Below are 11955 nucleotides of genomic sequence, written 5' to 3' on the forward strand. Positions count from 1 at the left end.
GAGAGCTGGCTGGAAATGTCAGTTGAGACAAGAGAGCAGCAAACAGCTTTGTTTTCCTATAGTTGTGGTTTTACTTGGTGATGATGACACATGAAGATGAAAATGTGCAGCATGAACTCCAGTTGTTATCTGAGCGAGCATCTCTGCCAACACTGAAGGATATGTGTGGGTGTCACCTGCAAGCAAAGAGAGAGAGAAAGAAAAAGAGGCCCCGTTTCGGAAAGAAGAGCCAGTTAATCAAAGATCAACAAGTGGTGCTGTTTATTTCATGAGCTTTATATTCGATTTCCTTCCCCTCGTTAATCTCCAAGTCTCAATTTAGTCTCTGGACTAAATATGTAAGTGTCTGGTGATGGAGGAAGGCGGGGAGAAAGGTGGGTTCGAATGGGCATCATGGCTGTAACCGTAGTGTGGTCATATCTTTCGTCTCTTGTGTGCGTACTTAACATTTGATACGTTAGCTTCCAAATGGTATGTTAGCTCTGAACTCCTGAGAACCCATGGCATATTATACAAGGGTAGACATACTTGAGTTTGTTGGTGGGGAGACTTTTCCACTCCCAACCCTTGTTTCACTTGTTTTATGCTTCTTCTTCCTCCCTTCCTCTTCATTCACTCAATAACTACTTTATGAGCACCTGCCTGCTCTGCTCCAAGAAGCAGGGTAGGTCCTGGGGACGTGGCAGTGAGCAACATGGGCATTATTCTCTCCTCCCTTGCCAAGTGTAAAATGTAGACTTCATCTAGCCCTTCTTCTTCTCCTTCTTGAAGGGCTCTGCTCCTCCTCTGGATAACCACTTTCTCTGAATTATGGGCTTACACCTTCATGTGACCCTTTGATAGCCTTTGCTTGGTTGGTTTGCCTGAAATTTATTTCTTTAAGATGTTCTTATTTAACATTGCTAACACAGTTAATGTCTTAGATAGGGATGGGCAAACTTTTTCCGGAGAGCGCTGGAGAATAACTAGTCTAGTCTTGGCAAACACACAGTCTTGTGCAGCTACTCAATTTTTGCCCCTGGAGTGCAAAACCCACCATAGACAATATGTGAACAGATGAGTATGTCTGTGTTCTCATAAACTTTTATTTGTAGACATTGATATTTGAGTTTCATATAACTTTCATATGTCACCCAATATGAGTATTCTTTTGATTTTTTTCCTTCAACCATTTATCACGTAAAATCCATTCTTGGCTCATGGGCTGTTCAAAGGCAGCCTGTGGGCTGGATTTGCCTGCAGGCTGCAGTTTGCTGACTTAGACCCAAGCCACAATTTTAGCTACAAGCACATCTTTGAGTTCCAGCCACCATCTGCATTTGTAGGGCTGGAAGCAATCAGTTTGGATGTGTTAAAGGCTTCTTGGGAGTGGTGAATGTTAAATATCTGTTTTGAAAGAAGGGCATGGATCATTCAAGAAGAAGAAAGAAACTTCATCAGAGGGAAAGCCATTTTAGGTGTAAGGAATGGGAACATGATAAGTAAAGAGGAGGAGAAGCCGTTTCAGAATGATGGAGTCCCCTGCACATTATTGCTAAAAGCCTACAAATCTTGGGAATTGTGGTTACTCTTCTCTCAAGTCGTGTTTGCCTTTTCTGCTCTTTTCTAAGCATCAAATCCTCTTCATCTCCAAGGAAACAAAGTAAATTTTGAGTCACAGCAAGCAGAGGGCAAAAAATATGGCCTTGTCTTATGTAACTAATAGGACTACTTTCCCTGCAAACTCTTCCACACATAGCACAGTCAAATTCAACATGGGCTGGGTGCTGCAAAGGTCAGAAGCAGCTTTTTCCTCCTACTTTCTGCCCATCACCTGTGCTTTCAGTCTGAACTTGGTTGTCATTTTATGGGTGACCAAAGGTGATCCCCCCCTTGAAATTCAAACTTTCACAGGTAACTGGTGAAATTGGTTTTACTCAGATAAGGAGGTCACTGACCCGGTCCTTACCATTCCTTCATCCCTACTCCTGACTCCCGTCTACAGCTGCTGGTTACGCCCAAGGTACAAACAGTTCCTGGAAGCAGTCCAGCATACGTGGGCACCCCAAGTCACACACCCATTCACACCATCTGGGCAATTTAAAAATAGGGCCAAATGGAGCATTTAGCCTGATCTGTCCCGCCAAGATCAGGAAATTGACTCTAAAAGGTCAGATGATTAAGATCATTGCACCAGCAGTCTAGGATGTCAGTAATGAATAAAGATTCTTGCAGAATGAATTTATCCTGACTTTGTTGATAGCATTCAAATTCTGAGTCTACATGAACAGCCTCAGGAATTCCTAGATTTTTCTTCTCCATCATTCAGGGTTACTGTGTGCATTTATGTGCTGTATGCTGCACGCAAAGGCCCCCAAGCCAAGGGGCTGGAGGGGGCTGAAAACCAGTAGGATCCCCTTAAGCTACTCACCTGCAAGAGCTATGTCCACTTGGAGAGAACACCTTTCTCTAATGGCCACACATATGGGCTGCTGAGGCGCTGATAGGATGCTTGGCTCTCTGCCCTTGGTTACTGATCTCTCTATAGAATAAATTAGATCTTCATTCTCCAAACAGGAATTATCCAGGATGAGCAACAGTTAAAAATCAACCAAAAAAGTGGAATGATTCTTAATACAATAAAAATTTCTCTCTTGGGTCCCTTCTTGAGTCTTTTCTGTGCAGTTTAATTCAGTTGGTTGATTTTTCCTGAAATGCATCTTGATGGGCTTGAGGGGGAGGTTGTTTTTTAGGAGTAATGTGAGAAAGAGCTTCCTGGCTCAGATCTCAGAAGAAAAAAATCTGTGACCTGGAGAACACTAGGTTTGGAATTCGTTGTGGGGATGTCCTTGGAACTTTTCAGTTAATGGCAGAGTCTACTCTTACTTTATAGTTATCAGTGTGTGAGGGGTTTAGACTAAATAACCTCAAGCCTGATACTTATAATAGTTTTCATATTCTTTATTATAACTCTGCCCCAAATAAATGCCATTGTTTTGGGGTTTTGCCCACCATCACATTCCTGTTTTATAGATATAAATATTTTGTGTTTGATATTTGTCAGTAAGGATTATTTGAATACACCTACAATTTCCTATAACTCTTAAATTCAACAATTTAGCACCAAGGTTTTCCATCACTTTCTTTTAAGAAAATAATGAATTTTATTCATAAGTTTAGGCTAGAACTCATGAAAAATTTTTGGAACTTGTGGGCTTTTTTGTGAGTTTAGTTTAAAAAGCACCTTCACATGATAACATAAGAAACTATTACATCATTTTTAGAGTTTGTCATTTTACAAATAATAATTTTCTTTCTTTCTTTTCTTTTTCTTTTTTCTTTTTTGAAAGTGTGAGCAGTGGGGAGGGGCAAGGGAGAGGGAGAGAGAGAATCGTAAGAATTCGCACTCCACTGAGCACGAAGCCTGGATGCAGGGCTTACTCTCACGACCCTAAGACCATGACCTGGGTCAAAATCAAGAGTCGGATGCTTAACAGAGTAAGCTACCAGGCACCCCTGAAATAATAAACTACTTGATGATATAAACTTCATATTATTTAGTCTCCCATGCTGAACTCTGTCTTGAATATGACAGGTGCTTGGGTGATCTTAACTGAATGAATAAATGATGGATGAATGAATATCTTTTATGTGATTAAATATCTGCAACCTGTTTTGGTCTTTGACAGGTTAGATGAACTGACTACTATGAAAAGACTTGGGAAGACTGGGGACTACTGATGAAGATTCAGCAGTTCTTAAATTGGTGAAATGTATTCTCTTAGTATATACATTTTCAGACATTGTTCAAACATTCAGAAGCAATACCCATTTCCCCCTCCTTGGCAACAAACAGAACTGTAATTGTGTTCAGGTATCTCCCCTCCACGTGTTTCTGGGGAGTTCCAGGAAGTGGATAGTGATTGGTTTAAGCCAGAAAAGTGGTCCTATCTTCTGATTAGTGACTGTCCTAAGCAGAGATACGTGACAATATTCTGACCAATAGTCATGGCAGTGTGTTCTAAGTTTTCCCTTGGTCTCTTTTCTGCTTCAGAGTGTTGTGTCTGTAAGCGGCATCTGGAACAGTCATTTTAGGACTGTGAGGGGAGTTAGCCTGAGAAGAACTTGCTGAGGTAGACAGAGCAGGAAGAGGGATGGAACCCAGGTTCTGATGACATTGTTGAGCTGCAGATTGAACCAACACTGAAGCTGTTCTTTCTTCAACTTCTTGTCATGTGAGACAATAAGTAGCTGTGTTATTTAAGGTATTTGAGTTGGATTTTCTATTTTGTGAATCTTAAAGCATGTAACTAGTAATTCCATCTTCATGCTTCCTGATATTCATAAATATTCATAGATTATATTATTTGCGGATACACAGACCTTGACTCAATAGTATCTTGTGTTGTTGATGTGCTCAATAATTAGTCTCTGATAACTCTGAATAACTAAATGTTACTACCACACTCAGGACAGTATTCATATCTGCTGACATGTGAAACTTGGGACGCTTGCTTCCTCGAACATACTACCCATTGGGGTGTTATAGATTGTAGAATAGCAGAAGATACAAGACCCCCACAAGAGATCAGTAAGATGTTCTCCTTCTCTTCCTTCTATTATATGAACTAATACAAAGGGGCACCTCTTGGAAGGAGTCTCGGAAATTCATGGTTATTTTTGAATTAAATATATATGTGAAGACCAGGAACATTGGCTTACTTCCTTGCAGTATAGACATTACACACCAGTAAAGTCTTTCAAGATTCTTCTAGCTGAGTGGTCTTGTTCTATTCCTGTATTTCTTAATGCTCCTTAAACTCTAGGGACCAGTAAGAGAGGGAGGTCATAGTAGGTATAAAACAATAAATATTTTAAAAACATATTAAATTTAAAAAAATCAAAGTATACTTTATTAAAAATATAAATTAAAAATTATATTTAAAATTTAAAATTAATTTAGGCTAGTGGGTTAAAATTAAGGGAAAAAAGTCCTTCTTTCTTTTAATGAAATCTTATCAGAAGATCAAAGTAGATTTACCTGGCTTGACCCTGACTGATTCAGTTTCTCTTAGCTTCTGGCAGTGGTTACTCAGGTAAGACTGATCTTCCTGAACTTCTAGAGTGACTTTGGGATTTCCTGGAGGAAGCCATGTGTCCTGTGAAAAGAATGCACACTGAACACGCATGTGTTCATTATAGTGGTAGACACTGAGAAGGACAGAGTGGTTTAACACATAATCTTGACCTCAGAAACTTACGATCTGGTTGGGGAAATAACTGGTCATAAATAATAGATACTAAGCTCTGACTAAATGATACAGGATTCAAATTCAGAGGTGAAAGGTGATTGTGGACTGGAAATTTATATCTGGCTCTTGATTGGAATGAATATTATTGTATATGCATCTTCTCAACCTTGTGTGAAGTAGGAATGCTTTGAGGAGGAGTGTTGACATTTTTAATTTTTATTGTCAATTTGCTTTGCATAGAGGTCCTACTGATGTTCGAGAGAGGCTCTCATCCCATTTGTTCCCAATAATACAGTGTTATCAACACTTTTGATCTTTGTCAATTTGATAGTTCAAAAATGATATCTTATCACTGAATTAATTTGTATTTCCTTTTTTATGAATCAGATTCATTATCTTTTCACATGGTTAAGAGTAATTTATATCTTATTTTTCGTGACCTGTCAATTCATATTTTTTGTTCATTTCTTTTAGCTATTCTATTGCCTTTTAATTTAAGACCCTTTAAGGAAACTAGCCTTTTGGTTGTAACTGCTTCATTTTAGTGAGGAAAGAGGTAAGCTGTTAATTCATTGTTTATTTTTCAATATCTAGGAAACACTCATTTGGTGCCTGCCCTGAACTTGGCACGGGAGCTAGAAATAACCCCCATCTTCAGAAAGCTTCCAGGTTATGGGAGATACAGTATCTTTCCCATGTTTTATTGATATATTATAAATAAGTTTTAGGGAGATATTGGAGCTCAAGGGTACAGTACCATTTAACCCATGGGAAGAGTTGGGGAGACTCAGGAAAGTATTTGTGGAGCATACGACATAACCAAATCTTAAAGGACAAGGGAGACTTGGCCAGAACACAGAAAAGAGATTTATATTTCAGGTAGAGAGACCAACTTGTACAAAAACACAAGCACAGTGCCTTTGAGGAGTTCAGTATGTAAATTCAGAGCGGCTGGAGGGCAGGTTAAATGTGGGAGAGAGTAAGAGTTGAGAGGGGCATGGGGCTGACATCATATTGTAACAAACTCTTGCCAAGAAATTCAGAGTTTATTCCAAGGGCACTGGAAAGCTAAATAAATAAATAAATAAATATTTACATATATTTTAATATATATCTTCACTTTAAATTATTATAATTTATAATTAATAACCTTACATTATGGAAAGCCACAAAATGAAAACTAAAAGTCTTCCACTTCCTTGTCCCTTCCCTTAGTTCTGGTCTTCAGTTTTTACAGTTTCTATTTATTTTAATAATAAATAAGTTTATGTTCTGGGGCATCTGGTTGGTTCAGTGGGTTAAGCTTCTGCTTTTGGCTCAGGGCATGATCTCAGAGTCCTGGGATTGAGCCCCGCATCAGGTTCTCTGCTCAGCGGGGAGTCTGCTTCCCCCTCTCTCTCTGCCTGCCTCTCTGCCTACTTGTGATCTCTCTCTGTCAAATAAATAAATAAAATCTTAAAAAATATGTTTATATTCATATTTCTTGATTTGTCAAACTTCACAGTACTTACGGACTCTCCACAGGGAAAGATGAAGAATTTAGCTCACTTCCATTAACTCCCACCCTCCCAATTTTTTGGAAGAGTCTTAAGCATACGAGGGACCTAATTAGATTAGCATTTTGGAAAGAGAGTTTTGCTAGCATGTGAAGGGTGCTCTAGTAGCTGCTGTAGTAATTGGGGCAAGAATGTGGGATGGAGGGTGGGGTTACTGAAAGGTACTTGGAAAGGTTAGGATGGAAGCTCACTAGGAGATATTAGAGGGAGGGAGAGGGTGCTCTTTGGGTGCTAACGTGTGCTACACCAGGTGGTACTTACACTGAGAAAGGGATGCAGGAGGAGACAGAGATTTTAGTGGGAAAGGAAGATGATGAATTTTACTTTGGTTATGTTGAATTTGACATGTTTCTGGGAATCGAGGTAGAGATGCCTTCTCAGGCAGCTGGACACAGAATTGTGGCACTCAGGAGTTAGACCTGGGCCAGGAGATAGATTTTTGAGTCAGACATCAATCCACTCATTCATTTTCTCATTTATTCCTTCAACACATATTTATTGAGTATGTTCTATGAGCTACATGTTGGGTATAAAATGGCGACAGAAGACAAGTCTCTTTACTTCATGGATCTTTCAGAGAGGCAGGAGATAGACAGTAACACAAAAACTTACAAAAATATGCATAATTACAGATTGAGGTAGGCGCTGCGAAGAAAAGAATATGGTTTATGAGATAGAATAACAGCATAAAACAAACCTGAACTGGGCGGCAGGGGGAGAAATATGGGAGTAGGTAAGGTTTCTCTATTGGACCTGCAGAGTGCAGAACATTAAGGGGGTCTTTAAACAGGGGGCCTTTTATATTAGAAGTCATGGGCAGACCAAGCCCTAATCTTCATGGAGCTCGGGATAAAGTACCAACGGATGGAGGGCCCAGAAAATACCTAAACATCATAAATCAAGACAACAAAGTGTTAATAAATATGTTCTATTCCCTTCCTGGGACAAATATACCTTCATGATGATAAAATAGAAAAATATGTGTGAAGACCAAGAGTTAGCAGTTGTCAAGGACAACTGAATTTGTCACACGTGATTCGGTCTTCTGTTAATGGGCTGAGCTGTTTGGATGAGCAGTCAGATTAAAACACAGAGCACGCTCTGTTTCTTAAACTGGGTGAAACTGGGTGCTGGTTTTTTGTTGTTGTTGTTTGTTGTTGTTTTTTTTTTTTTTTGGTTGTTGGTTATTATTTGCTCTGAAACTTCACCGAGCTGTACACATATGATTTGTGCACTTTTCTGTATTGTTCTATCTTAGCAAAGTGTTTTTAAATTTATCATATACGAATGCCATAAAATTTATTCTTCTTGTTTTGATTTCAGCACAAATCATAAGTGTTATAATCTAGATTTTAAACACAGTTTGTGTATGTATTATTGACTATAATGTTGAATGAGACAACTTACAATGAATTATCATTGTAATTCATTGTAATTCTTCATCTAAATTGAGATTGTACCTTGATCTCAAATGGTCAGAAAAGAGTCTATAGAGAAATTAGTTTCAGGATAATTTATGGGTGGATCTTCTTCATATCCATTTCTTTATATTTTATTACAATGCCCATTTGTTGTATTTTTCACATGGGTTTTTTTCTCATTTAGAAGAATAATTTATTCTGAAATAAAAATACTCTAAGTTTCGTTTAAAAAGAAAACATCCACACTTAGATCTATTTCTTTTTATATGTAACAAGTAATAGTCCATACCAAATTAGTGTAGCCAGAACAAGTATGGAAGTAATTAATTTTTCTAACAAGACCACAATTTGTTTTTTATTCAAGGATCTTCTGTTATTTCACTTCATTCTTCGAATGGATTCTAAGGTCTAAGGTAACTCTGATTGCTTTAATACTATCTAGTTGGATTCTCATGATGTGTTTAAAAACAGTTGTAAAGTCAAATTTACTGTTTCATGAAGGTTTCTGTCTTTTGGCAAATCCATAAAGTATTGCGCATAGTCTTTCAATTTTTTCAGAGAAAGTTATCACTCACAGCATATTTGAAGTCATATCTCATATAGTGCCAAATACAAACAATGAGTCTTATATGACCTCTGTATTTTGGACCAAAATTCTGGCTTGCTTACATTTTTCTTTCCAACCATATTAGCCTTATTCTCATAGACTTTCTTTTGACTATTGAAAAATTATTAAGATTATTTTATTTATTTCTTTTGAAGATTTAACCAAATGGTAATAATGTTTTTATAAATATTGTATACTTCATGATTCTACAGTGTAATGTCCATTTAGTTGCCCACACAATTGTGGTGGGTGCTAAGATGTGCCATCCAGATTCTCTGCAGGACCCAGCCCTTCATTTCTGAGGTGTTGGAGTGCTTGCTTCTCATGGTACCCTTTCTAGGAATTGCTCTTTGCTGACGGCAATTGCTTTACCCAGAGTTACACCTTCTCCCTTAGAACAGCCTTTGTTTAGTGGTTGGTCAGTTTGAAAGTTCCACCACTGAGAGAGTTCAGAAGGGCCAACCATCTCTGCTCCAGAACTTCTAGTAGTATTGACTGAGTCTTCTGTTAAAACAGCGACTGCATCACAGTTTGGTTTCTCCCTGTGCTCAATCGTAATTCCTTCATCGCTCTCCCTTACTGAGTATTTTTTTTTCCCCTGTAAAAGCTCTAATAAATTCTGAGTCTCAGAGTTTGGTCCCAGGAAACCTAACCTATGATACTAAAGAGTCAACTTCAGTCTTCCTACATGTTGTTTAGGTTTACAGATACATAATTTTTGGAGTCTTTTTAATTGTTTAATATTGCAAAATATTCCAAAATATTATGTGACCTTATTGCAAATATGTGCTAATTTTTGAGCACCTCTGGAACCAGAAACTAGAACTGAAAGAGAAGCAAGAAAAAGGCTGTTTAGTAGTAGTGGGAAGTGATATCTTGTTTTAAAAGGGTCTATTGAATTTATACTGAGAGGAAAAACTTAATGGGTTAATTTTTCTTTTGATGAAAAGTTCCTGGCATTCAATTATTCTCAAAACTTGGAAGCAGAGTCTGCATATGAAATGGGCAGAGGTGCAACCTACAACCTTTCATAGCATTCACCCAGCATTTTGTGGTCATAGGATAAGAGATGTAGAAAAGCATTTCCTGCACCCTGATATGCAGGATCCTCAAGACAGAAAATGTTTTCCTGTGGTGTTTTCAGAGTGAGAAGAAAACACAGCACCCTAGAGAGTACCAACAGCTAAGAAAAGGACTGAGAGAGGAAAACTTGCAGAGACTTAAAGGAGCTTCTGGAGAGGAAGGGAGTAGAACTGTCAGGTTGAATCATGTGAAATTGCTAATATTTGACATTTAAAAAATTAGTACATAATTCTTTGAAAGAATAGTTTTAGGCTTACTGCAAAATGAGGTGAAAAAGTAGAGATCCCATATGCATATACATGGGGAGGGTTCTGTGCCCCCAAAAGCCTTCTCCACAGTTAACATCTCCCACCAGACTGGCACATTTATTACAATCACCATTGTAATAAATGGTGAAACACCTTTGATGGATCATTATTGATCAAATCCATAGTTCACATGAGGGTTCGTTCTTGGTGTTGTACATTCCATGGGTTTTAACAAATATATAGTGATGTGTATTCATCATTATAACATACGGAATAGTTTCACTGTGCTGAAAAAATTTCCTTGCATTCTACTATCATCTTTTTCTTTCTTGGCTATTTGACTATTTTTGGACTAAAAATACAGTTATGAGAAAACATTACATTTACTCTAAAGAAGAAGGAAGTTCTAAGTCTGACAGTGTGGTCAGCAGTGGTCATTAGGTGAGATGAGGGATGAAATCAGCTCTTTGGATTTAGCGTGGGGCTAAATCTTTGGGGCCTGGGTAAGGCTACTTACAGTGAAACAGTAGGGGTGGAAGTGAAATCCTAGCCAAAAAAAATTGTGATCGGACAGGGAAAAATGGTAAATCAAGAGAGAAGAACTTCTGGCATGAAATTTCCTTCTGATGAGCAGTTTCTTGGCACCTGAACTCCTTTACTGGTCTGGGAGCTTCTTGATTGTATCTCCAAAGTTCAGCACACTATGTAGTAACTGGTTCATGGCAGACCCTCTAATGTCTGTTGATTTGTAAGCAAGAGGGAAATAATTAGGTAAAGGAAAGTTTGATTGTTGTTGTAAGAAGGCAAAGATTTAAGCTGTTTAAGGAAACAGGACAACTGGTAGAAAGGTAGAAATGGAAGCTGAAGGAATAAGAGAAGTCATAGATGATGAAAGATCTTCAAGCAATGGGGTGAGATGATAGTGCTGGGGAACGGGCTCTAGGGCTGGGTAGAGCCGTGAATCCTTGGTCTGGAGAGAGATTCTGGTCACCTTTCACTCATACATACGTGTACAGAGAGCCCTGAGCATTCATTTCTTTTAGAGTATGTACATACGTGTACAGAGAGCCCTGAGCATTCATTTCTTTTAGAGCATTCATTTCAACCATCCAATCCTGACCTTTTCGCTGCACTATGTGCTGAATAGAAAGGAATGGACTAAGTGGGATTTGTTTTCTGCAAAGCGGGATTTGTTTTCTGCAAAGCTTCGATTCTTCTCTTCATGCAAAATGTGCAGGATGACTTGATATCAGAGGGGCAAAGACAAATCATCAGAGCTTGCACTATATTCCTTTTACATGTGGGGAGAGCTATTTCCCACATAGATCAGCTGGTTCTTTGAGGGTTGTTGCCTATGTCTACAAATAGTACTGAAAGGTGTGAATGTTCTCTCCTCACTCTGTACCCCTGTTTCCATTCTGTTATTTACTGGTATGTAACAAACCATCCCGAACTTAATGGCATATAACAGCAACAGCAGCAGCAGCAGCAGCAACAACAACAACAACAACAACAACAACAACAGTATATTATTATTATTGTCTCTTATTGTTTGAGAGTTGACTAGGTTCAACTTGTTGAGTGGGCCTCTGGAGCTTCTTGAAAGCTTGAAAGCTTCCAGGCTTTCCAAAGTTTTCCAAGGCTTTCCAACTTGAAGGCTTCCTCATATAGCCTGGCAGCTGATGTTGCTGTCTGGCTAGGATTACAGGGGATGTTATTAGCTGGAGGCTGTTGGCCAACATGGACCCTTTCCATTGGCCCAAGATTCCTAATCGTATGGCAGCTGGAGGCCAAAGGCAAGGATCCCTC

The sequence above is a fragment of the Mustela erminea genome, chromosome 8 (genome assembly GCF_009829155.1).
Source record: "Mustela erminea isolate mMusErm1 chromosome 8, mMusErm1.Pri, whole genome shotgun sequence".
In the NCBI taxonomy this organism is placed as follows: Eukaryota; Metazoa; Chordata; class Mammalia; order Carnivora; family Mustelidae; genus Mustela; species Mustela erminea.